Raw genomic sequence first — 27,424 nt, 5'->3', positions numbered from 1 at the left:
CATAGTAACCACAAGGAAACTCCTCTATTAATTACACAAGAGAACATGGTGAAGAAGTCAAAGCACACTGATACCAGAAAGTGTCAAAACACACAAAAAAAGAGGCAGCAGGTTAAGAAGTTAAAAAACAATATAGATCTACAAAACAGCCACGAAACTGTTAACAAAATGACAGTAGTAGTCTCCTACCCATAGATAATTACTTTAAGTGTAAACAGATTGAAATAAATAAATGTACAGAATATAGAATGGTTGAATGGTTTAAAAGTCATATCCAATAATATGCTTCCTGTAAGAGACACACCTTAACCTTTAAGATATACATAGACTGAGGTTGAAGGTATGGAAAGAGAGATTTCAAGCAAATGGTAACCAAAAAGAAAAAAAAAAAAAAATGAGCTAGCTATAGTTACATCAAAAACAAAGACTTTAAACCAAAATGGTAAAGAGACAAAAAAGTCATTATATAACAAGAAAGGGTTCAACATATCAGGAAGCTATAGCAATCATAAATATTTATGTGCCTGATATTGGAACACTTAAATATATAAAGCAGAAATTAACAGAGCTAAAAAGAGAAACGAATATTGTACAATCAGATTTGAGGACTTTACTACCCCATTCTCAACAATGATAGATCATCCAGACTGAGAATCAATAGGTGAGAGCAGATTTGAAAAACAACATAGACCAAATTTTTCCTTGGAAGTAAAGCTATGACAAATCTAGACAGTGTATTAACAAAGCAGAGACATCACTTTGCCAACAAAGGTCGGTATAGTCAAAGCTATGGTTTTTCTAGTAGTCATGTACGAATGTGAGAGTTGAACCATAAAGAAGTCTAAGTGCCAAAGAATTAATACTTTCAAACTGTGGTGCTGGAAAAGATTATTGACAGTCTCTTGAACCAGTTAATCCTAAACCAGTCAATCCTAAAGAAAATCAACTCTGAATATTCATTGGAAGGACTGTTGCTGAAGCTAAAGCTCTGATACTTTGACCACCTGATGCAAAGAGTGAACTCATTGGAAAGGACCCTGATGCTGAGAAAAACTGAGGGCAGGAGGAGAGGGGGTAACAGACAATGAGACGGTTGGATGGCATCACTGATTCAATGAACATGAGTCTGAGCAAACTCAGGGAGATAGTGAAGGACAGGGAAGCCTGGCAAGCTGCAATCCAAGGGATTGCAAAGAGTTGGACACGACTTAGCAACTGAACAACAATAAACCAACAGACCTAATAGACATATATAGGACATTCTATTCAACAATATTGGAATACAGATTCTTTTCAAATAAACATGGAACATATACTAGAATCAATCATATATAGCCCATAAAACAAGTGTTACCAAATTCAAGAAGACTAAAATCATACCACAATCTCTGACCACAATGAGATGAAACTAGAAATCAATACAAAAAGAAAATAGAAAATTCACAGACATAGGGAAATTAATCAACACTTTCTTGAACAACCAAAGAAGAAATTTTAAAAGGACTTAATAAAAGTTTCCTGAGACACAAAAATGGAAATTCTACATTCCAGAACTGATACGATGAAGCAGAACCAGTTCTAAGAGGCAAGTTCATAGCAATAAATGCCTATGTTAAGAAACAAGGATTCCAAATAAATAAACTATGCCTTAATGAAGTAGCAAAAGAAGAACAAATCCCAAAGTCAGAAGGAGACATGAAATAATGAAGACCATTATTATTATAAAGAGCAGAAACCAATGAAATTGAGAAGAGAAAAACAATAGAAAAGATTAACCAAATAATTGGTTCTTTGAAAAGGTAAACAAAATGGACAAACTTTTATGCAGACTAACAAATTAAAAAAAAGGGGACCCAAATTGAGACATTACAGTTGATACCTCAGAAATTCAAAGGATCACAAGAGGCTAATATGAACAACTATATGTCAAGAAATTAGACAGCCTTTTGCTTGGTTAGTCACTCAGTCATGTCCGACTCTTCTTGACCCCATGGACTGTAGCCCACCAGACTCCTCTGTTCATGGAATTCTCCAGGCAAGAATACCGACCCAGGAATCAAACCTGGGTCTCTTCCACTTCAGTCAGATTCTTTACAGTCTGTGCCACCAGGGGAGCCCGGACAACCTGGAAGAAATTTCTGAAATTCTTGAAACACACAATTTACTAAGACTGAATCAGGAAAAAGTAGAAAATCCGAGTAAACAAATTACTAGTAAGGAAAATGAATCAGAAATCACAAATATCCCAGGACTAGAGGTCTTCATTGATGAACTTTACCAAACATTTAAAAAATAATTAATACCAATCCTTCTCAATTTCTTTCAAAATATCACGAAGGGGAGACACTCCCAAACCCATTTCATGAGGCCAGCATTATCCTGACACCAAAACCAGAAAAATATGAAGAGAAAAGAAAACTACCAGAGTTAATATTCCTTATGAATATAGGCCTAAAATGCTCAACATGTACTGTGCTATGCTTAGGCGCTCTGTCAAGTCCGACTCTTTGCGACCCGTGGACCATATAGCCCACAAGGCTCCTCTGTCCATGGGGATTCTCCAGGCAAGAATACAGAGTGGGTTGCCATGCCCTTCTCCAGGCGATCTTCTCAACCCAGGGATTGAACCCAGGTCTCCCACATTGCAGGCAGATTCCTTACCATGTGAGGCACCAGGGAAACCCCAAATGCTCAATAAAGTACTAGCAATTTGAGTTTAGAAGCACATGAAAAGAATCATACACCATGTTCAAATGGGATATATATCTGGGATTCAAAGATACAACACACACAACTCAGTCAGTGTGACACAGCACATTAACTGAATGAAAGAATCACTTCAATTGATGTAGAAAAAAAGCACTTAACAAAATTCAACATTCATTCATGATCAGATCAGATCAGATCAGTCGCTCAGTCGTGTCCGACTCTTTGTGACCCCATGAATCGCAGCACACCAGGCCTCCCTGTCCATCACCAACTCCCGGAGTTCACTCAGACTCACGTCCATCAGGTCAGTGATGCCATCCAGCCATCTCATCCTCTGTTGTCCCCTTCTCCTCTTGCCCCCAATCTCTCCCAGCATCAGAGTCTTTTCCAATGAGTCAACTCTTCACATGAGCTGGCCAAAGTACTAGAGTTTCAGCTTTAGCATCATTCCTTCCAAAGAAATCCCAGGGCTAATCTCCTTCAGAATGGACTGGTTGGATCTCCTTAAAAACTCTTAAAAATTAAATATAGAAAGACCACATTAGAGAACATACTAAAAGCCATACATGAAAGCTCACAGCTACCATGATATATTCAATGGTGACAAAACCTTTTTTGCTAGGATAGGAAAAAGTCAGGGTTTCCCATTCTCATCACATGCAACATTTGTTGTTGTTGCTGTTCAGTCACTCAGTCGTGTCCAATTCTTTGCAACCCGATAGATTGCAGCACGCCAGACTTCCCTGTCCTTCACCAACTCCCAAAGCTTTCTCAAACTCATGTCCATGGAGTCGATAATACCATCCAACTATCATGCCCTTGTCATCCCCTTCTCCTCCTGCCTTCAATCTTTCCCAGCATCAGGGTCTTTTCCAATGAGTCAGCTCTTTGCATCGGGTGACCAAAATATTGGAGCTTCAGTTTCAGCATCGGTCCTTCTAATGAATATTTAGGACTGGTTGGATCTACTTGCAGTCCAAGGGACTCTCAAGAGTTTTCTCCAACAGCACAGTTCAAAAGCATCAATTCTTCGGTGCTCAGCTTTCTTTATAGTCCAACTCTCACATCCATACATGACTACTGGAAAAACCATAGTTTGACTATATGGACTTTTGTCAGCAAAGTAATGTCTCTGGTTTTTAATACGCTGTCTAGGTTTTCTTCCAATTTTGTGGCTGCAGCCAGCATCTGAAGTGATTTTGGAGCCCATGAAAATAAAGTCTCTCACTGTTTCCCTTGTTTCCCCATTTATTTGCCATGACATGATGGGACCAGACACTATGATTTTCTTTTTTTTTCAATGTTGAGGTTTAAACCAGTTTTTTCACTCTCCTCTTTCACTTTCTTCAAGAGGCTCTTTAGTTCCTTTTCACTTTCTGCCATAAGGGTGGTGTCATCTGCCTACCTGAAGTTATTGAAATTTCTCCCAGCAATTTTGATTCCTATTGTGCTTCATCCAACCCAGCATTTCACTTGATGTACCCTGCATATAAGTTAAATAAGCAGGGTGACTATATACAGCCTTTGTGTACTCCTTTCCCAATTTGGAACCAGTCTGTTGTTCCATGTCTGGTTCTAACTTTCTTCTTGACCTACATACAGGTTTCTCAGGAGGCATGTAAGTTGATCTGGTATTCCCATCTCTTTAAGAATTTTTCACAGCTTGTTGTGATTCACACAGACAAACTGCATTGTGGGAGACCTGGGCTGGGCTACCCACTCCAGTAATCTGGCCTGGAGAATTCCATGACTTGTTAGTCCATGTGGTCGCAAAGAGATGGACATGACCAAGCGACATTCACTTCACTTCTTCACACCGTCAAAGGCTTTAGTATAATTAATGAAGCAGAAGTAGATGTTTTTCTGGAACTCTCTTGATTTTTCTATGATCCAACAAATGTTGGCAATTTGATATCTATTTCCTCTGCTTTTTCTAAAACCAACTTGAACATCTGGAAGTTCTCAGTTCATGTACTGTTGAAGCCTTGCTTGGAGAATTTTGAGTATACTTTCCTAGCATGTGAAATGAGTGAAATTGTGCTATAGTTTGGACATTCTTTGCCATTGCCCTTCTCTGGAATTGGAAATGAAAAGTGATCTTTTCCAGAGCAGTGGCCATGGCTGAACTTTCCATATTTGCTGTCATATTGAGTGCAGCACTTTAACAGCATCATCTTTTAGGATTTGAAATAGCTGAGCTGGAATTCCCATGCAACATAGTACTATTATTGCCCTAGCTAGTCCTAACTAGAGCAATCAGGCAACAAAAAGAAGTAAAAGATATCATAACTGGAAAAGATGAATTTAAATTGTCTCTAATTACAGATTACATGATTTTATATATAGAAAATCCTAACAACTCAACAAAAAGATGAACAGATCTAATCAATGAATTCAGTAAAACTGCAGGATACAAGGCTAACATAAAAATCAGTCGCCTTTCTATACACTAACAATGAACTTTCAGGAAAAGGCATAAATTTTTCCCATTTACAACATCAAAAACAAGAAAATACTCAGGAATAAATTTCAATATCATGGCAAAACTTATCTACAACAGGAGCTATAAGGCAGTGATGAAAGAAATAAAAGAAAACAGATGGAAAGTTATCTATGTTCATGGATTGGAAGAGTTAATATTGTTAAAATGACAGTACTGATGAAACCCATCTATATATTGAATGTAGTACCTATTAAGTTTCCAATGGTGTTTTACAGAATTAAAAAAAAAAAAAAAGCACTCCTAAAATTTGTATGGAACCACCAAAGTTGCAGGAGACTTGGGTTTGACCCCAGGGTTTGGAAGATTCCCTGGAGGAGGAAATGGCAACCTACTTTGGTTTTCTTATCTGGAAAAATCTCATGTACAGAAGGAGCTTGGCAGGCTACAGACCATAAAGTTACAAAAGAGTCAGACATGACTGACCGAGCAACTGAGTGCAAAACACCCTGAATAGCTAAGGCAATCCTGAGAAAGAACAATAAAGCCAGAGGCATCACACTTCCTGAGTTCAAGCTACACTACAAAGCTATAGTCATTAGAGCAGTATGGTACTGGCCCAGAGATAAACCCAAGCATATGCAGTCAACAAATATTTGACAAAGGAGCCAAGATACTCAAGAAAAGACAGTCTCTTTAATAAATGGTGCTGGAATAATTGGATATTCACATGTAAAAGAATGAAAGTAGGCTCCTGTATTATACTACCCACAGAACTTAAAATGAATTAAAGACTTAACTGGAAGATATGAAACCATGAAACTCCTAGAAGAAAACACAGAAATAAAACTCCTTGACATAGGTCTTGGTAATGATTTTTTTCAATAGACACCTAAAAGCACAAGTGAAAAATAGTAACAAATATGTGGCACTATATGAAACTGAAAGCTTCTTTGAAGCAAAGGAAACCATCAGTAAATTTAAAATGACAACATATGGAATGTGAAACAGTATTTACAAACTATATATCTTATAAGGGATTCATATCTAAAGTATATAAAGAATTCATATAATTCAATAGCAAAAAAACAAATAATGCAATTAAAATATGGGCAAAGGACCTGAATAGACATTTCTCCAAAGAAGATGTATGAAGAGCCAACAGATATATGAAAAGATGTTCAACATCACTAGTTATTAGGAAATGCAAATTAAAATCACAATGAAATATCACCTCAAACCTGTGAGAATAGGCATCATCAAAAATTCTGGCTTGGGTGTGAAGCAATGGGAAAGTTTTTGCAGCGTTAGGGGGATTGTAAATTGGTACAGCCACCATGGAAAATAGTATGAAGTTTCCACAAAAAATTAACAATAGAACTGTTATATAATCCAGCGGTTCTACACCTGGAATATAACCACAGGAAACAAAAGTGCTAACTTCAAAATATATCTACCTATTCATGTTCATAGCAGCATTACTTACAGTAGCAAAGACATTGAAACAACCTGTCTCCACTGCCAGAAATGGTTGAAGAAATGGTGATGTATGTGTGTGTTTATTTATGTGTGTGTGTGTTTACACACACAATGGATTATTATTCAACTCTAAAAATGAGGAAATCATACTATTTGTGTGATGGAGGAAACTTGAAGGCATCACATTAAGTGAAATAAGTCAGATGGAGAAAGGCAAATAATGTATCATCTAACCTATATGCCCAATCTAAGAATAAAAGACCAATCCATACTCATAGAAAAAGAAATCAGACTTGTGGTTACCAGAGGTAGATGGTGGTGAAAGTGGACCCCAGATAGAGATGGTCAAAAGGTACAAACTTCTATTTACAAGTTAAATCAGTACTAAGGATGTGATGTACAACATGATGACTATGGTTAACACGGATATATAATATAGAGGAAAATTTTAATGGAGTAAATCTTATTATTTCTCATCACAAGGAGACTTTTTTCCTTTCTTTTTATTATATCTATATAAAAATACAGATGTTAGCTGGATCTATTATGGTAATCATTTCACAATATATGTATATCAAACAATTATGCTATACACCTCAAAATTGTCAGTTATTTCCTTTTTTAATATTCCCTGAACTCTTTATTTCTTTACAAGTATTTATTCCCAAACTTTCTCATAGGAAAACATTAGTTATGGGGTTTTTGTTTTTTGTTTTGGGGCTATTACATTATGCAATTTAGAATCAATCACTTGGTCGTAATCAAATGTAAACAAGTTGACCTTTAAACTTTTTTGCCATCTTGAAATTGAAAATGGACTGTGTCTACATGGACCTCAAGGAAAAAATCATAAGAAACTAAATTCTGAAATCATTAGAGCTTGGTATTTTGCACATGTATGTTCAAAGAATGTGTCCATGATGTAGCAGAAAACATGCTGGTGCTCGTTTCAGTTTCTTTACAGTGCAGTGCACTAGTGTTCAGTCCAGTCTGCAGTCCAGTGCACAGTATACAGTTCAGTGCACACCTGGGCACATCTGGACACTTCTGCACACACCTGGACACATCTAGAGCACAGCTGAAGTACAGCTGGAGTACATTTGGTGTGTGGCCCTGAAACACAGCTCGAGCACATTTGGTGTCCAGTCCAAATGCACAGCTGGAGCACAGCCAGAACATCTGGAACACATCTGGCATACAGTCCAAGTGCACATCTGGACACATTTGGGGCAAATCTTGGTACAGCTGGACACACCTGATGTGCAGACCAAGGGCACATCCCAGTGGACAGTGCAGTATACAGTCCAGGGTACCATCCACTGTACATACTGTGTACAGCCCGTGTGCAAACAGGGTACCATCCACTGTGCATCCCATGTACAGTCCAGGGTACTGTCCAGTGTATATCCTGTGTACAGTTCAGTGTTCATCTCATGTACAGTCCAGGGTACTGTCCATTGTACAGTCCATGTACAATCCCATTTACAGTTCAATGTATGGTCCAGTATACATGCCAGTATACATCCAGTGAATAGTCCAGCATATACCAGTTTACATCTAGTATACAATCCAGTGTAGGTTCAGTGTTTCTGTGTCTGTCTTCTCCACATTCATAAAATCCTATGAATGGCTTTTAGTCATTTTTATAGGAAATGGCAAAGAACAAATAGTCAATAGGCTCAAAGAAGGAAGGGTAAAAAGAAAAAAATTTAAGTGAACTGAAAATTGGATTGCTTGGCACTGAATTCAGGTCAGTGGTATGCCAGAGCCCTCTTGTTCCAGCCCACAGGAGCAGTATTCAGAATGTCAGGAATTTCTTCCCTGATCCTTAAGTCCTTTATAGCTTTAAATTAGTGGGACTAGTTACATCAGGGAAATCAGCAAACACTACAAATCAGGGCTTTTGTTTATCAGAGAGTCTGTGTTCTAGTGGAATACAACTGACATCCATGATTACGATACAATTAGTCCAAGCTCATGTCCATCCAACATGTGAGGTCAGAGACAAGTGGAATCAGAATACAGAATTCCTTTGAAGCTAGTGAGGACCCTTAATCTAATTCAGAAGAGTCAAGAAAGGCTTCCCAGAGGAAAGAAATACAGAGGCTATCCAGGTGAAGAAGCAGTGTGTTTGGTGGGGGAGCAGGTACAGTAGGAAGCATTTGCTCTGAAAAGAAAGGGAAATCGGAAGTAAGAGCCAGCAGGGTACCTTTGAGAAACTGCATGCAATTCAGTAACAGCCGGGATTAGAGTGAGAGAGCCTCATCTAGTGGTGGAGTAGCCAATGGAGGGTTAGACAGGGTCAGCTCGTGACAGGCTCCAGAACCATTACTGTTTTCCATACTACCTAATGCAAAAAGTGGGAAGTGTGCTGTTATTTGCGCTTCTGCTGGAAGAACTCTTTTTGACAGCCCATAAAGCCATGATGGATGTCAAAAATAACATTGCTCAGCTTTTGCCACCTTGCTATATACTTCCCATATGTGCTTAAGGGAAAACTCGAACCACCAAAGTCATTAATAAGCTTATATTTTAAGTATACTTGAAAGATTCTGAGAAGAGCTGGACATCCTTATTTTTCTAAGACAGATTTTTGGAGAAACATTTTAGTGTTTGCATGACCTTTAATCAGATATACTGCACATGTTTTTAAGATCCCAGTAAATTACTGCCTTCCTATAAGTACTAGGGGACTTAATGGTACCATTAAGAAATGCATAAATATCATCTTTTAATTTTTTTCTTCATGCAGGTTTTATTCCTGCCAGCAAAGTGTTGTTTTTTTTTTTTTCAGTTTTGCCTATGGAAATTAAGCAGGATTTTATTAGCAATTAAATTTTTCAAAGTTATCTTTCTTCTGGGTCTAATGTAATTCCTAGAGCCCTTCTCTTGCTGTAAAAGGACTGGGTTCTTCCAAATGTCTTCTTCTTAATCATCACTAGCTCATTAGCAACATTTCTCTCCCCACTTCCTTTTTCCTCTGCCTCTGAAGAAAAGTGATATTGATCTAAAAATCAGGATTCATTTCCACATTACCGAACATTCTTTACTAGATGTCATATCCAACTTTAAAGTATGAAAATTACATTCCTGTATTAGCCAGGACTCTTTCCGGTTTCAAGTGACAGACCTCAACTCAGTCTGGTTTGAGTAAAAATAAATAAAGAACATTTACTGTGCCCCTGCAGTGGAAGAGCCCAGAGTACCCCACTTCAGACCTGGCTGGGTTCAGGGACTCAAGTTACATCACAGCTTCTCTCCCATCTCTTTGGTTTGCTTTGCTCTGCATTTCCTTCAGTTTTAGCAAGTTCTTAACCATGTGGTGACTATATGTGGCCTGGAGGCAATATTCCTACCAGTTAGGAACTGGAAATAAGTAGACAGTAGTGGTTTCATGAAAAACTAAGGTTTTGTTACTGAAATAAACAGGATGGATGATAGGCAAAAAAATGATAGATTTCCCTATACAATTACTTTAATTAGTAGTTTTAAGATTTATGAAATCTAAAATACAGTAAAAATCCTCATCTTATTTTACAGACATGGTAAGGCCTCATATCTTAGTAATTTTTATTTTTGAGGTCCCAGAATTTCAAATTCTGTGATATATAAACTTTGAAACTCATGTGGGGAAAATTTTTTCACAAGGAAATTTTCTCTATACAGCAAGGTTATTAAATAATAAAAAAAATCCCTTTGTTTCCCTTTCTTCAGACACATTGCTAACATTTTCATAAGGATGATACAGTTCTGACATAAGGAAGACAAAATCTAATAAACCCTTAACTTTTCAGCCCTAATCTCATTTTCTTAGCAGCTTTATCTGTACCCTTTTTCTGTACCTAAAAGGAATCCGTTATCCTTTGCTTTACTGACGTCCACATTTAGTGCAAGAGCATTTTCCAGTAGGCGCATCTACAATCTGCAAGACATCTATCAAGACCTAGGGCTCTGCTTACAGAGGGATCCATAACAGTTCCTGTAGCCTCTCTCTCATGGAGCAACATGAAGATTTTTTGCCACCCTCCCTAACTGAAAGAGCCTGAACGCATCTAATGAAGTGTTGACATTTCTGCAGATTACATGGTATGAAGAGCAAATCAGATTCCTTTTATCAAAAACAATATAACATCCTCATTATATTCTTTGACTTTGTTGGATTCCTATCTGTATTGTATAGATCAACATGATCGATAAGTTGAGATCTTCACTTACAGGAAGCAAATATCTTCCCCTCTTTTTTCCCCTAAATTTAGGATGACTTTGAATCCTTTGCATTGGCCCATTGCACATATTAACATTTCCCTCAGTCCCTGCTTCTTTGTAGGAGCCCTTGAACGCTGGCCTTACTTCTTCATCCAACTTGCTTTTGAAGATGTGATTTGAGTTTCCTGACTGAATGGCTTCGGTCCTGTTCTTTTTAGGTTAAAATGAAAATAGCTAATTAGCAGCTCTCTTCTTCAGGATCTTAGGGTTTTCCACACAGGTTATAGAGAGGATTCAGAATTATTATTATTTTTTAGGTAATTATCCAAGTTGATTAGAGAAGACTTAAAAATTTTTAAAAATCTCTCCTTATTTATTACCAATGAGTGTTCAGATGCCATCTGGACTGTTGGGAGAGAGATGAAAGTGATTTGGTGCTACGCTTAGGTCCCATGATTGGCCACCAGCACTGATAATCACATCATTAATAACACATGGACAGAGGAAATTACCTGCAGCAAGAGCAGAAAATGCACGGCAAGAATGTTTTCCACCCTGACCTTTGGAACACAACTTCTCAAGCAGAGAGTGAGGAAAGGTGGAGGCACAGAGAAGACCTCAGTAACATGCCACAGGGTGTTAAAGGTTCCCTAGGAACCCAGGGTGGTTCCTCAGGGGCCCAACAGATACATCACACCTGACCATCAGGCAGAGAATAGGAAGAGCTACCATCTGCTCTGAGTTCACTAGATCTGAGGGTTTGTGTAATGTACAGCATCAATTTGTTCTTTAATCTCTCAACAACCATATCAGGGATTGCCACTGCCTCCATTTCCTACATGCCAATCTGAGTCCAATAGACATTAAGCAACTTAATGAAGTTCACACAGGTGGTAAATGGCAGACTAGAAGTTTGAATCCATATCTACTTTATGTCAAACCCTGTTCTTATCTATTAGATCTGTGAACTGTAAGATGCTTTTGGTAGATGCAACCATAAGAAGAGCAGATAAAACGTTTCATGGTGTTTTGGTCCAAGTATATGCCCTTCACTGGGGACACCACAAGCTTTCTGAAGGAGCCCAGATGAGTAAGGACATAATAATGGAACTAAAAAGCCTGATATTTATAGTACAACTTCCCGTATAAGTGTCATCAGTATATCTCCCAGAGATAGTGTGAGTTTCCCAAATAACACATCTATAAGAATGCTGAATTCAAACCACTAAATGGATGTGAAGTCAGAAGAATGCAGTCAGGGGATTGTCAGTAGGTGAATGAAATGGAGATTCAGAAATGTCTATGTAGGCAAATGTGATGGTCAGAAAATTCTGTCACATGGATGATGATTCATTTCCCAAGGGGAGTTTGATGTGAGAATCCATTCAGCTCCTCTTCTTGACTGAGATCTGTCCAGGCTGAAGGATCCTCTTGTTGTGTCTGATGCCTGATGCCCAGCTTATAATCACAAAGACCAAGATAAGCAACGGGTCTCCTTACTACTAGTCCAGTGCTCTGTCCACATCTCTGGGAACAAAATTCCCATTTCAGTCATTATCATGATTTCACAGAAAAATCTAGAATTAGCTTAGTTAGTAAGACAGAGTTAAATTTTTCTTCTTAGAGAGAATACAACTAGGACACAATTTTTCTTTTGAAATATAACTAGCAAAGTAGTTTCCTGACTTCACAAGAGTCAAAAAGGATTGAAGAATCATTGCCCAACTTTGATCCTCCCACAACTCTTCTCAGAAGAAAACTCAAGAAAATCCCCCTTCCCTCCTCATTTCCTATTAGGCAGGCAGACGTTCTTAGCTGAAGTCGGTAACTCCTTCATAACTGCACCCTGCCATTTCTCCTGCCACATTTCTCTAGCCAACTCTACATTCAGATCTATTTTGGCAGATGTGAGTTCTATATTTCTCTTGCCCCTGGCTACCTTTGAATTACCACAGCTCTGTAGCACTGCAGGTCTATCACCTCAAGGTTTGACAAATAATATTGTATAACTACTGCTGATATCAACTTTAAATGGAAATTAGATTCTTTCCCTATTTTTTATGTTCCACTTTAATTTGGGCAAACTACAGTTCTAGACATCATGTTCACTGCAATCATCTATCTTTTAGGGAGCAATAGTGGTCCTGCTTGCTTAAGTACCTTGCATTTTTCATGTCAGTCTTTCTTTCTTTTTTTTTAGTAGCATACCTGTGCCACGGGGAAGGGCATAATGTGCTCTCATGAATCTGACTGCTCATTCAAGCAATAGGAAATGGGAGAGTCATTTACCCTACTGATAAAATGTGCTGCAGTGGTCTAGGGGACTTTATCTCCTGGATTCTATTACCAGAGTAATATGCATCTTCAGGAGAAATGCCCTAGAGCCTGAACAGATCTCTGGAAGACTGAACTTTAAACCTTATAGTATCTTTAAAAATGTAAGGGGGTGGCAGTATCTATGGGAACACCAAAAAAGTAACTAGCAAACCACCAGTAAACTCTGAAATAAAGCACTCAAATAAGCCGTTTGAATAAACCAAATTCTCAAGCTCATTGGAATAGTAGATGTAACAGGTTTATCTTTACTTGACAAAACACTTTGTTCCCTTATTGAGGGAACAGAGGTCATTTGGGTTAACCTACCTCTTGCAGAACTTATAGACAAAAAGAATCCTGATGAGTTTAGTGGTCATTCTCAGATTGTCTCTACCAGCTATATCTTGCCCTTCTTTTCTCTGCTGTTTGTCCCAGGAAGGCTGGCCTATTTGCATTGTATGACCCAGGCTCTTGCCCTCTGAGCTCTGGTTGCCCTCTGAGCTCTGGTTTACTTGGACTGATGGGAGACACTAATAGGAGATTGGAGAGTCAGGGGAGAGAGAGGGTGGAGCATTTATTCTTTGCTTGTCTGCCTTTTGCTTTGTTGCAATGCTGGCATGACTACGCTTCCTTGCAGCCTTGCATCTACCAGCCAGCCACTTCTCCACCAACTCTTCTGGGTCTAGTAACACCTTCTCCCCTACTTCTCCTTCAAACCTAGGGGTGATAATGGATTCCCAATATTGGCATTCTCTGGCTGTATTATATCTCTAATTGCTTACTTCAGTCCTGTCTCTACTTGCATAATTGTCCAATCATGAAATTATTTTTAATTAAAACTTTTTGCATCTATTTCCTGAAATGATTCAGCTTGAGTTTTCTTGAGAAAAACTTTCTCTTTCTCAACAAGTTGGCTCTTATCTTGGCGTGATTACTTAAAAAGCTAAAAATGCTTTTTGCTAATGGTATCTTAAGTATATTTTGAGCAAATAAAAGCACATACAAATTATATAATAGTCATGAGGTGAATAATCACAAATGATTCCATTTATACTCAACCCTTTATCTACCTAAACTCTTTAAATATTTGAGTTTTCTAACCTGCTACTTTGCTTCTCTGGCTTTGAAAAGTTTCAGGAAAGATTCAGGTGAGGCATTTAAAAAGTGCTTGAAACAGGTTGAATTTCCCTTTAGGAAGCTTGTGCTGTAGGTGAGTTGGTTATTCAAAGGGGCTCTTCCCTTGGTGCCTGGTAAACATGATGCAACTATCCTCTGCCAGCCTCCCTTCTCAGAAAGTCATTCTAAGTCCTAGGCAATTAGACAACTAGAGGCTGATTCTGGACTTCCCAGGTGGTTCAATGGTAAAGAATCTGCCTGCCAACGCAGGAGACTGGGATTAGATCCCTGGGTCAGGAATATCCCCTGGAGAAGGAAATGGCAAACCATTCCAGTATTCTTGCCTGGAGAATCCTATTGACAACAGAGCCTGCTGGGCTACAATCCATAGGGTTGCAAAAGAGGCAGACACAACTGAGCACAGCACAGTTTCTAAAGCTCACTCACTCTTTTAAGAGCAGACTCTATACATTAAAATACACTCCTTTAAATTTTTTTTCCTGGGTTAGTGACAAGATTTCAACCCATTAAAACAGAGTAGGGTGGTGGCAGAGGGGAGACGTTAAACTGTAATGAATGGGCCTTTGGAAAACTGACCCAGAAGAAGCAGAATTACTTTGCTGACAAAGGTCCATATAGTCAAAGCTATGGTTTTTCCAGCAGTCACATATGGATGTGAGAGTTGGACTATAAAGAAAGCTGAGTGTTGAAGAACTGATGCTTTTGAACTGTGGTGCTGGAGAAGACTCTTGGGAGTCACTTGGACTGCAAGATCAAACTGGTCAGTCCTAAAGGAAATCAGTCCTGAATGTTCATTGGAAGGACTGATACTGAAGCTCCAATACTTTGGCCACCTGATGTGAAGAACTAACATTGGAAAAGACCCTGATGCTGGGAAAGATTGAAGGCAAGAGGAGAAGGGGATGACAGAGGATGAGATGGTTGAATGGCATCACCAACTCAATGGACATGAGTTTGAGCAGGCTCAGAAGTTGGTGAATGACAGGTAAGCCCGGCGTGCTGCAGTTCATGGGGTCACAAACAGTTGGACAGGACTGAGTGACTAAACTGAACTGAACTGAACTTGCTGCTTATACATTTTACCTTGTTTTAGGTGAATGAAGCTAACCAGTTTACTGTTTCCATTTTCTGTTTCTGCTCTTTTTCTAATGAGAAAAATGTTTGCTTGCTTTAATTAAATACTTGGAAACTATACTAATTCCTCTTCTAATTTTAGCTTTTCCACATCAGTTTCATATATTTTTAGATATTGCCCATCAAGAACTTGCTAATGGTAATTAAAAAAATGCTTCAAACATTCACAGTGTCTAGATTCTCTAGTTGTAAATGTAGAAAAAAAGGTATTTCTTACCTCTGTTTTTCAATTAGTGTCCCCTTCAAGTGAACTTCAGTCAAGAAATACTAAGCATTTATTTGGAGTCAATGCTGGTCATGATGAGGAATATAACATAGTGAAATTAATGTTCTTTATAAAATGTCTCTTGAGAGTACTGTCATAGTTGTATAAAGATGATGTACAAATATTGAAGGTGGTCTAAATATAATTTATTTTCTTTAATACGTTTTGAAAAATTAAACGTTGAATTTTGTTAAAAAAAAAAAAAAAAGAGAGATCGTTCCTTACCCTAAATGGGTTCAATTGCCAGCCCATGGATGTACTATAATTTGGCATATTCCATGGGAAATCTTGGAAAATTCAATGTTTGTGGTTGCAACTATTCCCGAGCACTGGAGACCCACAAACCAGGATAATTTGTGACTGCTTATGCATAGATTGAACTGCTTAGCCTTTGGGTTTCAGCTAAGAAGAGGGTAAGATCATTGATCTAGTGGGTGAGCAATGCTGACATTTCAGTATCCATAATGCATCTCATCATGCCCTTAATGTGCACAACTCACATTAAGTAATAAAAATTTTACATCTGAAAAGAAATTCAACTGTAGTGTTTGTAACCCTGAGAGGAGAAAGTAAGCAGTCTGGGAAAATGCTGGTCTTTATAGAGTGTAGGAATACTGGATAATTTAAGAAGTAACATGTCATATGGGTGTGAATGTATGACAGGAAAGTGACACAAATTTTATATAAGTGCTTTTTAAATTTTTTTATCCATGACCTATGATAAAAATAACTTTTCTTCACAATATAATAAACACACACAATGAACCAGAATTTTAATAACACAATACTTTCTTTTACTGTAGGTCATATATTCTTATGTTTTCCTAATCTTTTCTCTTTTTCTATTTCTTTTTAAAAAAGGCTGATTGCGACCCACTAAACTGACTGTATGAACCACTAATGGCTTGTGATCCAGTCTGAAAATCACTCCTATTAACAATATAAATGAATAAAGAGTAAGTCAGTCAGTTGATGAAGTTCTTTCCATCAGTTATCTAGCCAGAATTTATTTTAATAGTATCATAAATTACTTTAATCATGTGTGTATAGATTCATTAAGGGTCTTATGGGGTCACTTAAATTTTTCATTTATTCTTCATTGCACTTTATGGAAGGAATTATGTAATAGAGTGTGTGTGTGTGTGTGCGCGCGCGCACGTGCATGTGTGCTCAGTTGGGTCCAACGCTTTGCAACCCCATGGCCTGTAGCCCTCCAGGCTCCTCCGTTCATGGGATTCTCCAGGCAAGAATATTGGAGAGAGGTGCTATTTCCTACTCCAGGGGATCTTCCCAACCCAGGGATTGAACCTGCATCTGTTGCATCTCCTTCATTGGCAGGTGGATTCTTTACTGCTAGTGCCACCTGGGAAGCCATATAATAGAGTAATACCTTGGATATAGGGGGTTGCAGACCTCTCAGGATAAAGTCAAATATGTGGTTTACTTAGTTGCTCAGTTGTGTCTGACTCTCTGTGATCCCATAAACTATAGCCCACCAGGCTCCTCTGTCCATGGGAATTCTCCAGGCAAGAATACTGGAGTGGGTTGCCATGCCCTCCTCCAGGGGATCTTCCCAACCCAAGAATCGAACCCAGGTCTCCTGCATTGCAGGTGGATTTTTTTTTTTTCTCTAATTTTATTTTATTTTTAAACTTTACATAATTGTATTAGTTTTGCCAAATATCAAAATGAATCCGCCACAGGTATACATGTGTTCCCCATCCCGAACCCTCCTCCCTCCTCCCTCCCCATACCATCCCTCTGGGCCATCCCAGTGCACCAGCCCCAAGCATCCAGCATCGTGCATCGAACCTGGACTGGCAACTCGTTTCCTACATGATATTTTACATGTTTCATTGCCATTCTCCCAAATCTTCCCACCCTCTCCCTCTCCCACAGAGTCCATAAGACTGTTCTATACATCAGTGTCTCTTTTGCTGTCTCGTACACCGGGTTATTGTTACCATCTTTCTAAATTCCATATATATGCGTTAGTATACTGTATTTATGTTTTTCCTTCTGGCTTACTTCACTCTGTATAATAGGCTCCAGTTTCATCCACCTCATTAGAACTGATTCAAATGTATTCTTTTTAATGGCTGAGTAATACTCCATTGTGTATATGTACCACAGCTTTCTGAGCCATTCATCTGCTGATGGACATCTAGGTTGCTTCCATGTCTTGGCTATTATAAACAGTGCTGCGATGAACATTGGGGTACACGTGTCTCTTTCCCTTCTGGTTTCCTCAGTGTGTATGCCCAGCAGTGGGGTTGCTGGATCATAAGGCAGTTCTATTTCCAGTTTTTTAAGGAATCTCCACACAGTTCTCCATAGTGGCTGTACTAGTTTGCATTCCCACCAACAGTGTAAAAGGGTTCCCTTTTCTCCACACCCTCTCCAGCATTTATTATTTGTAGACTTTTGGATCGCAGCCATTCTGACTGGTGTGAAATGGTACCTCATAGTGGTTTTGATTTGCATTTCTCTGATAATGAGTGATGTTGAGCATCTTTTCATGTGTTTGTTAGCCATCTGTATGTCTTTTTTGGAGAAATGTCTATTTAGTTCTTTGGCCCATTTTTTGATTGGGTCATTTATTTTTCTGGAGTTGAGCTGTAGGAGTTGCTTGTATATTTTTGAGACTAGTTGTTTGTCGGTTGCTTCATTTGCTATTATTTTCTCCCATTCTGAAGGCTGTCTTTTCACCTTGCTAATAGTTTCCTTTGATGTGCAGAAGCTTTTAAGGTTAATTAGGTCCCATTTGTTTATTTTTGCTTTTATTTCCAATATTCTGGGAGGTGGGTCATAGAGGATCCTGCTGTGATGTATGTCGGAGAGTGTTTTGCCTATGTTCTCCTCTAGGAGTTTTATAGTTTCAGGACACTAATAGATGGAGAAATATACCATGTTCATGGATTGGAAGAATCAATATAGTGAAAATGAGTATACTACCCAAAGCAATTTATAGATTCAACGCAATCCCTATCAAGCTACCAACAGTATTCTTCACAGAGCTAGAACAAATAATTTCACAATTTGTATGGAAATACAAAAAACCTCGAATAGCCAAAGCGATCTTGAGAAAGAAGAATGGAACTGGAGGAATCAACCTACCTGACTTCAGGCTCTACTACAAAGCCACAGTTATCAAGACAGTATGGTACTGGCACAAAGACAGAAATATTGATCAATGGAATAAAATAGAAAGCCCAGAGATAAATCCACGCACATATGGACACCTTATCTTCGACAAAGGAGGCAAGAATATACAATGGATTAAAGACAATCTCTTTAACAAGTGGTGCTGGGAAATCTGGTCAACCACTTGTAAAAGAATGAAACTGGACCACTTTCTAACACCATACACAAAAATAAACTCAAAATGGATTAAAGATCTCAACGTAAGACCAGGTGGATTTTTTTTACTGTCTGAACCACTAGGAAGCCCAGTAAGTTCAATAAACAAAGTGGTTTAGGAGTTGAATAAGGGAAGGAGTATGGTTGAGCAACTGATCTAAGAAAGTAACATGATATGACCGTAAAAGATGAGTAGTTTGTCAGGTAGAGACTGGGAAAAGACAGTTCAGGTTAGAAGGGCGTGATCTATTTGGGAGACGAGTGAGAAGTTGATTGTGTCTAAGAGGTAGGTAAGAAGATATAGTGAGGATTCAATATGTGAGATTGAAATGAATCGGGTAGCAAGATCAGGGCCTAGTTCCTTCATTTACATGATGGAAGTTTGAAGTTCCCTGTCACTGAACAAGTGAACAACTTTCATAGACATGGATTATTTTATTCCAACTGGACACAACAGGACCTTCGAGTTTCTTTAAGATTTGGGGTGGAATTCAGGAAGAGAAGAATAAAATTTATAAGATTATTTATGTCTTATACTGCAAACTCCTTAAGCAAGTAGAGACCTCGGTCTGATTCATTCATATTTCTAGCAACTAAATAGATATTTTTCCAAAAAAGACACACAGATGGTCAAAGGGCATGTGAAAAGATGCTCAACATAGCTAATTATTAGAGAAATCCAAAACAAAACTGCAATGAAGCATCACCTCACATTGGTCAGAATGGCCATCATCAAAAAATTTACAAATGTTAGAGTGAGTATGGAGAAAAAGGAACCCTCCTACACTGTTGGTGGGAATGTAAATTGGTGAAGCCACTGTGGAGAAAGTATGGAGTTTCCTTTAAAAAACTAAAAATAGAGCTACCATATGATTCACCAATCCCACTTCTGGACAGATATACAGAGAAAACCATAATTCAAAAAGATACGTGCACCCCTTTGCAGCACTATTTACAACATAAAAGACACAGAGGCAACCTAAGTGTCCATTGACAAACGAATAGATAAAGTTATGGTATATTTATACAATTGCACATTAAAAAATCATAAAAAGAATAAAAAAGTCATAAAAAAGAATAAAATGATGCCATTTTCAGCAACATGGATGGACCTAGAGATTATCATACCAAGTGAAGTAAGTTAGACAAAGACAAAATCACATTACACCATTTATATGTAGAATCTAAAAAAATTATACAAAAAACCAAAATGAATTGTATACAAAACAGAAATAGACCCACAGACAGAAAACAAACCTATGATTACCAAAGGTCATGGAGGAGGGATAAGTTAGAACGTTGGGATTAACATATACACCTACTGTGTATAAAATAGATAACCAACAAGGCTTTACTGTGTAGCACAGGGAACTATACTCAATATTTTGCAATAAACTATAAGGGAAAATAACCTGAAAAAAAGGTATGCATGTATAACTGAATCACATTGCTGTACACTTGAAACTAACAATATTGTAAATCAACTATATTTCAATAAAATAAGTAAATAAATTAAACAGGACCTGGAGCATAGTAACTAATCAGGATATTTTCTAAATGAATAAATCACTGAGTGAATGAATAAGGGAGTGGACAGTTTTCCTTGATTGGTGATAATCACCTGAATGCTACTTGTCCAAGGTCCCTTGTCCTCTAATATAGAGTTTGCATTTATTCTAATTCTAGTAACATTCTAAATTCAGTGCTCTCTTTCCATCCTCTTCCTGGCTGTTATATTCTAAGTTCCATAGGCATCCTTTATAATAGTCTATATTTGTTGATCCTGTTCTTTATTTAGAATCTCTTTTTATCTTTTATGTGTCTTAGCCAGGAATCTTGTTCTCCAAATGAAATCTTATCCATGAAACTTTGCTTGGAATATTTTATCTCTCAGTGCCCTTGATTCTATTCTCATTTAATTATTACATTAAAATAACTTAATAATTAATATTTTCATACACACATATATTTTAAACTTCAGAATATTTGAGAAATGAAGAAGGTATCCAAAATAAGCAATTTCTATAATCTTAGTATGAGAGAAAAGTTTGTTAACATTTTGTTCTTTGTAGTTACTAATATTTTAATATATCTACATTAATGAATTAATAATATATGCATATATGTGAATACAAGTTGAGATTAGGAGATGTGTAACATTTTATACATCACTTTTCACTTAATTAAATGTGAATTTTTCCTCATTGTCTTAGTTATTTCTCAAAAATCTCACTCTAATATTTATAGAGTATCTTATTATTCTATTACATTTTAGCACATATTTAAGTTCTTCATATGCTTTGTTGGACACTGTGTTGTTTCCAATTTTTTACTTCTTAGTCAACTTTGTGATATTTTTCTAGTCAAAGCTTTATATTTGTACTTACAATTTCCTTTTACATAAAGAAAGAGAAGAGAAACTACTTGGAAAAGGAGTATAAGCATTTTAAATAACATTGCTGAATATGAAAAATGGAAAATTGTCCCAATTTCTATCCTGGGAGGTTATTGTAATTTATACTCTCCCCAGGAGAGTATAAATGGCTTACCTTTACATACTTCTCAACCTTATTCTTAATATGTTTTAGAGCTTAGTAATTTGAGAGCAAAGAAAATGACATTGGTACTGAGTGAATTTGGTTTTATTTTTCAAGAGGTGGCTTCTAACATTATTGTATATTGTTTATTTTCCATTTTTTTTCAAATGGCTATACGTGCCCTATATTCATCTTTAAACTCAGATGTTAATCTTTTTTTTAAAAAGCCACTTGTTTTTAAGAATTCTCTGATTTTCTAGAGCACTTGTCCATTCCTCACATTATGTGGGACATATCTATGTATACATATATAGTCATACACATACCAACTGGCTTATAGAGTTTTGGGCAAAGAGGTCCTGTCCTTCCTGAAATCTCTTTCTTTGAAAAACAGTGTAGATAAATGACAAGGACATACCTGTGGAATCCACTAGAGCTAAGATTAAGTAACAGCTTTTCACTGGGGCACATGCTTCAGTCTCCTTAAACCTCAGTTTCTTTCTTCTTAAAAAAAAAAAAAAAAAAAGTTCACGCTCAGTTGCTCAGTCATTTCTGAATCTTTGTGACCCGATGGACTGTAGCCCACTAGGCTCCTCAGTCTGTGGAATTTTCCAGGCAAGAATACTGGATTGCTTAGCCATTTCCTACTCCAGGGCAATAAGGGGCAAATAATCTCTTCTTCAGAGTGTAGTGACAATTAGATGACTTATGTAAAGCCCTACAGTGACTGGCAGGTGGTAGAAAGTCGTAAATAAGGTGGTGCTATAAATTGTGGTGGCGCATATAAAGAAGTGGTGCTAGAGAAGACTCCTGAGAAAGTCCCTTGGATAGCAAGGAGATCAAACCAGTCAATCTTAAGGGATATCAACCCTGAATATTCACTGGAAGGACTCATGCTGAAGCTGAAGCTCCAGTATTTTGGTCATCTGATGCAAACAGACGACTCATTGGAAAAGTCCCTGATGCTGGGAAAGTCGAGGGCAGAAGGAGAAGAGGGTGTCAGAGGACAAGATGGCTGGACAACATCACCAACGCAATGAACAAGAACTTGGGCAAACTCCAGGAGATGGTGAGGGCCAGGGAGGCCTGGTGTGCTGCAGTTCACGGGGTCACAAAAAGTCAGACAACACCGAGTGACTGAACAATAGCAGCAAGTACAATTAATTCTGAGTTGTCATGCCTAGGCTGTAATTAGGCATATTACAATTACATTTTCTGTCTTAATGAACTAAATAACTAGAAGAAATTTCTTTTTCACGTGCGGGACCTTTCTCACATGAAGTTAATAATATCTTCATCAGTAGATTCTTGAAGAGCTTTTCCAAAATAGGGTTGTGGAGTGACCTGGTCCAAGCAATTCAGTTTGGAATTCTGCTTCAAGGATTGAGGTAGTCAGAAATGTTTGTGGTACTGCTCTCTGATGAAATATGCCATTAAACTTTGACTTTCACCAAATAATGAAAGAAATAGTGCTTAGAAATACTGTAGTTGGCTCTCTTCCCACCAACTCTATCTTTTTTTGTAGCACTAAAGATATAGAGACCTCTGAAGAATGCTTTCAGGGAAAGCTACATGATTTCTTACAGTTGCAAGGAAAGTTTTCTCCTTTGATTGATCATGGCTTTGGAGGGCCATGAAATCAAGCATTTTGCTTTCATTTATGCCCTTATTTATTTTACTGGCCACACACAACCAAAAGATCTTATGAAATGAGCCTTGAATCGTTTCCCAATTCCTCTCTGCATTAGTGGGAATCACTCCCATTCAGCTGATATTCTTTCCCTTAAGTTTTCTGCCTTCTAGATCAGTTTCACCTCATCTGGCCAGTGGCTACTGTGAATCCATAGATAATGTCACTTTAACACATCCTTATTGATCTAGAGATAGCTGAAGTTTGACTGCATGTCCACTAGTCCCCAGATGATTTCCCCATCAACAGGGATCTCCCTCTTTATCTTCTACCCACCTCCTTCATGTGCCAAGATAAAATGGAAAGTAAATTACCCTTGCTGGACTATTTCTGTCCCTTCAATTTTCTCACTACTTTCTTGAGACAGACAGCTTTCTATTTTCTTTAACATTTTTCTTTCTTGGGTAGGGAATTGAAAAGACATTCTGTCATCTGAGATATTGCTGTCCATTTTCTTTCCTTTCTTTTCATCTATATTTTATTTGTGTTAGCTTTTTCAGACTTTAGTCAGTCTTTTCACATGCCGTTCTTTCCTTGTAATTTTATATCAGTTTTATCGATGTATAATTTACATACCACCAAAAGTGTTTCTTTCTTAGTATTTTTGAGAGGAAGTAAGAAGCAGGAATAAAAGCAAAATATCTTTTTGGTCACATAACTTTTATTCCTATCTTTTATTTGCTCCTTAATCAAAAATTAAACCTATATTTAATATTTTACATGTTTTTTAATAATGATTTTTACATTATTTCTTGTCAACTCTTGTTTTCTTTCATATTAGATTGATAATTTCTCTGGTCCGTGGTTTGTCTTTCTTTCTGGTAAACATTTATTTGTCTGTTTTTTATTATTTATCTAAACCTCAGGAGTTTAGAATTTTAAAGTACTCATAACCTGTATAAACTTCTAAAAATTTTTCTTTGAGATATTTGGTATGCTATTGCTCCTACCTTATATACTGACAGAATGTCTAAAATATAGAGCATAGTACAACAGAAGGCCAGAACAAGGTTATATCATAGCACAATAAAATATGTACTAATTAAAATAGGTACTAAGAATTGTTAGTACAGGAAGAAAAAGGATGGCTACTGGAAAATACTGATTTTATAGGATATTAACAAATAGGTCCATTGAGCCAAAACAGAAATGATGTCGTTTTGGATGTATCTGGTGGTGAAACTAAAGTCCAGTGCTGTAAAGAACAATATTGCATAGGAACCTGGAATGTTAGGTCCATGAATCAAGGTAAATCGAAAGTGGTCAAGCAGGAGATGGCAAGAGTGAGCACCAACATTTCTCCTGAAATGAACTCAGTGAACTTTAGTTCTCAGTGAACTAAAATGGATGAGAATGGCCAAGTTTAATTCAGATGACCATTATATCTACTGCTGTGGGCAAGAATCCCTTAAAAGAAATGGACTAGCCCATGGGCTTCCCTGATAGCTGAGCTGGTAAAGAATCCACCTGCAGTAAAGGAGACCCTGGTTCAATTCCTGGCTCAGAAAGATCTGTTGGAGAAAGGATAGGCTATCCATTCCAGTATTCTTGGGCTTCCCTTGAGGCTCATCTGGTTAAGAAGCCTCCTGCAATGCAGGAGACCTGGGTTCGATCCCTGGGTTGGGAAGATCCCATAAAAAAAGGAAAGGCTACCCACTCCAGTATTCTAGCCTGGAGAATTCCATGGACTCTACAGTCCATGGGATCACAAAGAAACAGAAACAACTGAGTGACTTTCATTTACTTCATTCACTCATAGTCAACAAAAGAGTCCAAGATGCAGAACTTGCATGCAATCTTGAAAATGATAGAATGGTCTCAGTTCATTTCCAAGGCAAACCATTCCATATCACAGTAATCCAAGTCTATGCCCCAACTGCTAATGCCAAAGAAGCTGAAGTTCAATGGTACTATGAAGACCTACAAGACCTTCTAGAACTAACACCAAAAAAAGATGTCCTTTTCATCATAGGGCCTGGAATGCAAAAGTAGGAAGTCAAGAGATACCCGGAGAAACAGGCAAGTTTGGCCTTGGAGTACAACAAGAAGGGGACAAAGGCTAATAGAGTTTTGCCAAGAGAATGCACTGGTCATAGCAAACACCCTGTTCCAACAATGCAAGAGATGACTCTGCACATGGATATCACCTGATGGTCAATACCAAAATTAGATTGATTATATCCTTTGCAGCCAAAGATGGAAAAGCTCTATAAAGTCAGCAAAAGCAAGAGCAGGAGCTGACAGTGGCTCAGATCATGAACTCCTTATCACAAAATTCAGACTTAAATTGAAGAAAGTAGGATAAATCACAAGGTCATTCTGGTGTGACCTAAATCAAATCCCTTACGTTTATGCAGTGGAAGTGACAAACAGATTCAAGAGACTAGATCTGATAGACAAGAGTGCATGAAGAACTATGGATGGAGGTTCATAACATTGTATAGGAGGTGATGACCAAAACCATCCCCAAGAAAAAGAAATGCAAAGGCAAAATGGTTGTCCGAGGAGGCCTTTCAAATATCTGAGAAAAGAAAAGCTAAAGGCAAAGGAGAAAAGGAAATATATACACATCTGAATGCAGAGTTCCAAAGAAGAGCAAGGAGAAATAAGAAAACCTTAAGTGAAGAATGCAGAGAAATAGAGGAAAACAATAGAATGGGAAAATTTAGAGATCTCTTCAGGTGAATTAGAGATACCAAGGGAACACTTCATACAAAGATGGGCACAATAAAGGAGAGAAATGGTATGGACCTAACAAAGACAGAAGATATTAAGAAATGGCAAGAATAACACAAGAACTGTACAAAAAGTCTTAATGACCCAGATTTAGCCACAACTGTGTTGTTACTAACCTAGAGCCAAACATCCTGGAGTGCGAAGTCAAGTGGGCCTTAGGAAGCATTGCTATGAATGAAGTTGGTGGAAGTGATGGAATTCCAACTGAACTGTTTCAAATTCTGAAAGATAATGCTATTAAAGTGCTGCACTCAATATGCAACAAATTGGGAAAACTCAGCAGTAGAAATAGGGCTATAAAAAGTCAATTTTGCATGATACAGGGTGCTCAGGGCTGGTGCACTGGGACGACCCAGAGGGATGGGATGGGGAGGGAGGTGGAAGAGGGGTTCAGGATGGGGAACACATGTACACCCGTGATGGATTCATTTCAATGTGTGGCAAAACCAATAAAGTATTGTAAAGTAATTAGCCTCCAAAAAAAAATAAATAAATAAATAAAAACGACTAAAAAAAGAAAAAAAGGCATTTTTAATTCCAATCCCAAAGAAGGCCAGTGCCAAAGAATGTTCAAACTACTGTACAATTGTATTCATTTCACATGCTAGCAAGGTAATCCTCAAAATCCTACAAGCTAGGCTTCAAGAGTATGTGAACTGAGAACTTCCAGATGTACAAACTGGATTTAGAAAAGGCAGAGGAACCAGAGATCAAATTGCCAACATCCATTGGATCATAGAAAAAGCAAGAGAATTCTAGAAAAATATCTACTTCTGCTTCACTGACTATGCTAAAGCCTTTGTATGGATCGCAACAAACTGTGGAAAATTCTTAAAGTGATGGGAATATCAGACCACCGTACTTGCCTCCAGAGACATTGGTATGCAGGTCAAGAAGCAACAGTTAGAACCAGACACGGAACAACAAACTAGTTCCAAATTGGGAAAGGAGTTCATCAAGGTTGTGCCTTATCACCCAGCTTATTTAACTTATATGCAGAGTATATCACATGAAATGATAGTCTGAATGAATTACAAGCTGGAGTCAAGATTGCTGGGAGAAATATCAATAACCTCAGATATGCATATGACACCACCTTTATGGCAGAAAACAGAGAGGAACTAAAGAGTGTCTTGATGAAGATGAAAGAGGAGAGTGAAAAAGCTGACTTAAAATTCAACATTCAAAAGCTAAGATCAGGGCATCTAGTCCCATCACTTCATGGCAATTAGATGGGAAAAAATAGAGATAGTGACAGACTTTATTTTCTTGGGCTCCAAAATCACTGTGAATGGTGACTGCAGACATGAAATTAAAAGACAATTGCTCCTTGGAAAAAAGCTATGACAAACCTAGCCAGCGTATTAGAAAGCAGAGACATCACTTTGCTGACAAAGGTCCATATAGTCAAAGCT

At 37.8% G+C, this 27,424-nt stretch overlaps 1 long non-coding RNA gene across 8 annotated transcripts in view; it reads right to left on the bottom strand.

Annotated features, from left to right (window-relative positions):
* LOC147369591 (uncharacterized) overlaps nucleotides 1–27,424 on the bottom strand; it is a 676,540-nt gene that overhangs the window by 47,694 nt on the left and 601,422 nt on the right. Inside the window, exon 7 of one of the 8 annotated variants that reach the window (XR_015168510.1) lies at nucleotides 2,773–3,222. The exons of the other annotated variants lie outside the window; for them this stretch is intronic. This is a non-coding gene — a long non-coding RNA (uncharacterized LOC147369591). Of the gene's footprint in view, nucleotides 1–2,772; nucleotides 3,223–27,424 lie in introns of those variants that run through there. 8 annotated transcript variants of the gene reach the window in all.

Source organism: Bos grunniens, chromosome 7, assembly GCF_055505025.1.
Source record: "Bos grunniens cultivar Pamir isolate PY7600 chromosome 7, Bosgru_T2T1.0, whole genome shotgun sequence".
Lineage (NCBI taxonomy): Eukaryota > Metazoa > Chordata > Mammalia > Artiodactyla > Bovidae > Bos > Bos grunniens.
This window is presented reverse-complemented; position numbering and strand designations above follow the sequence as displayed.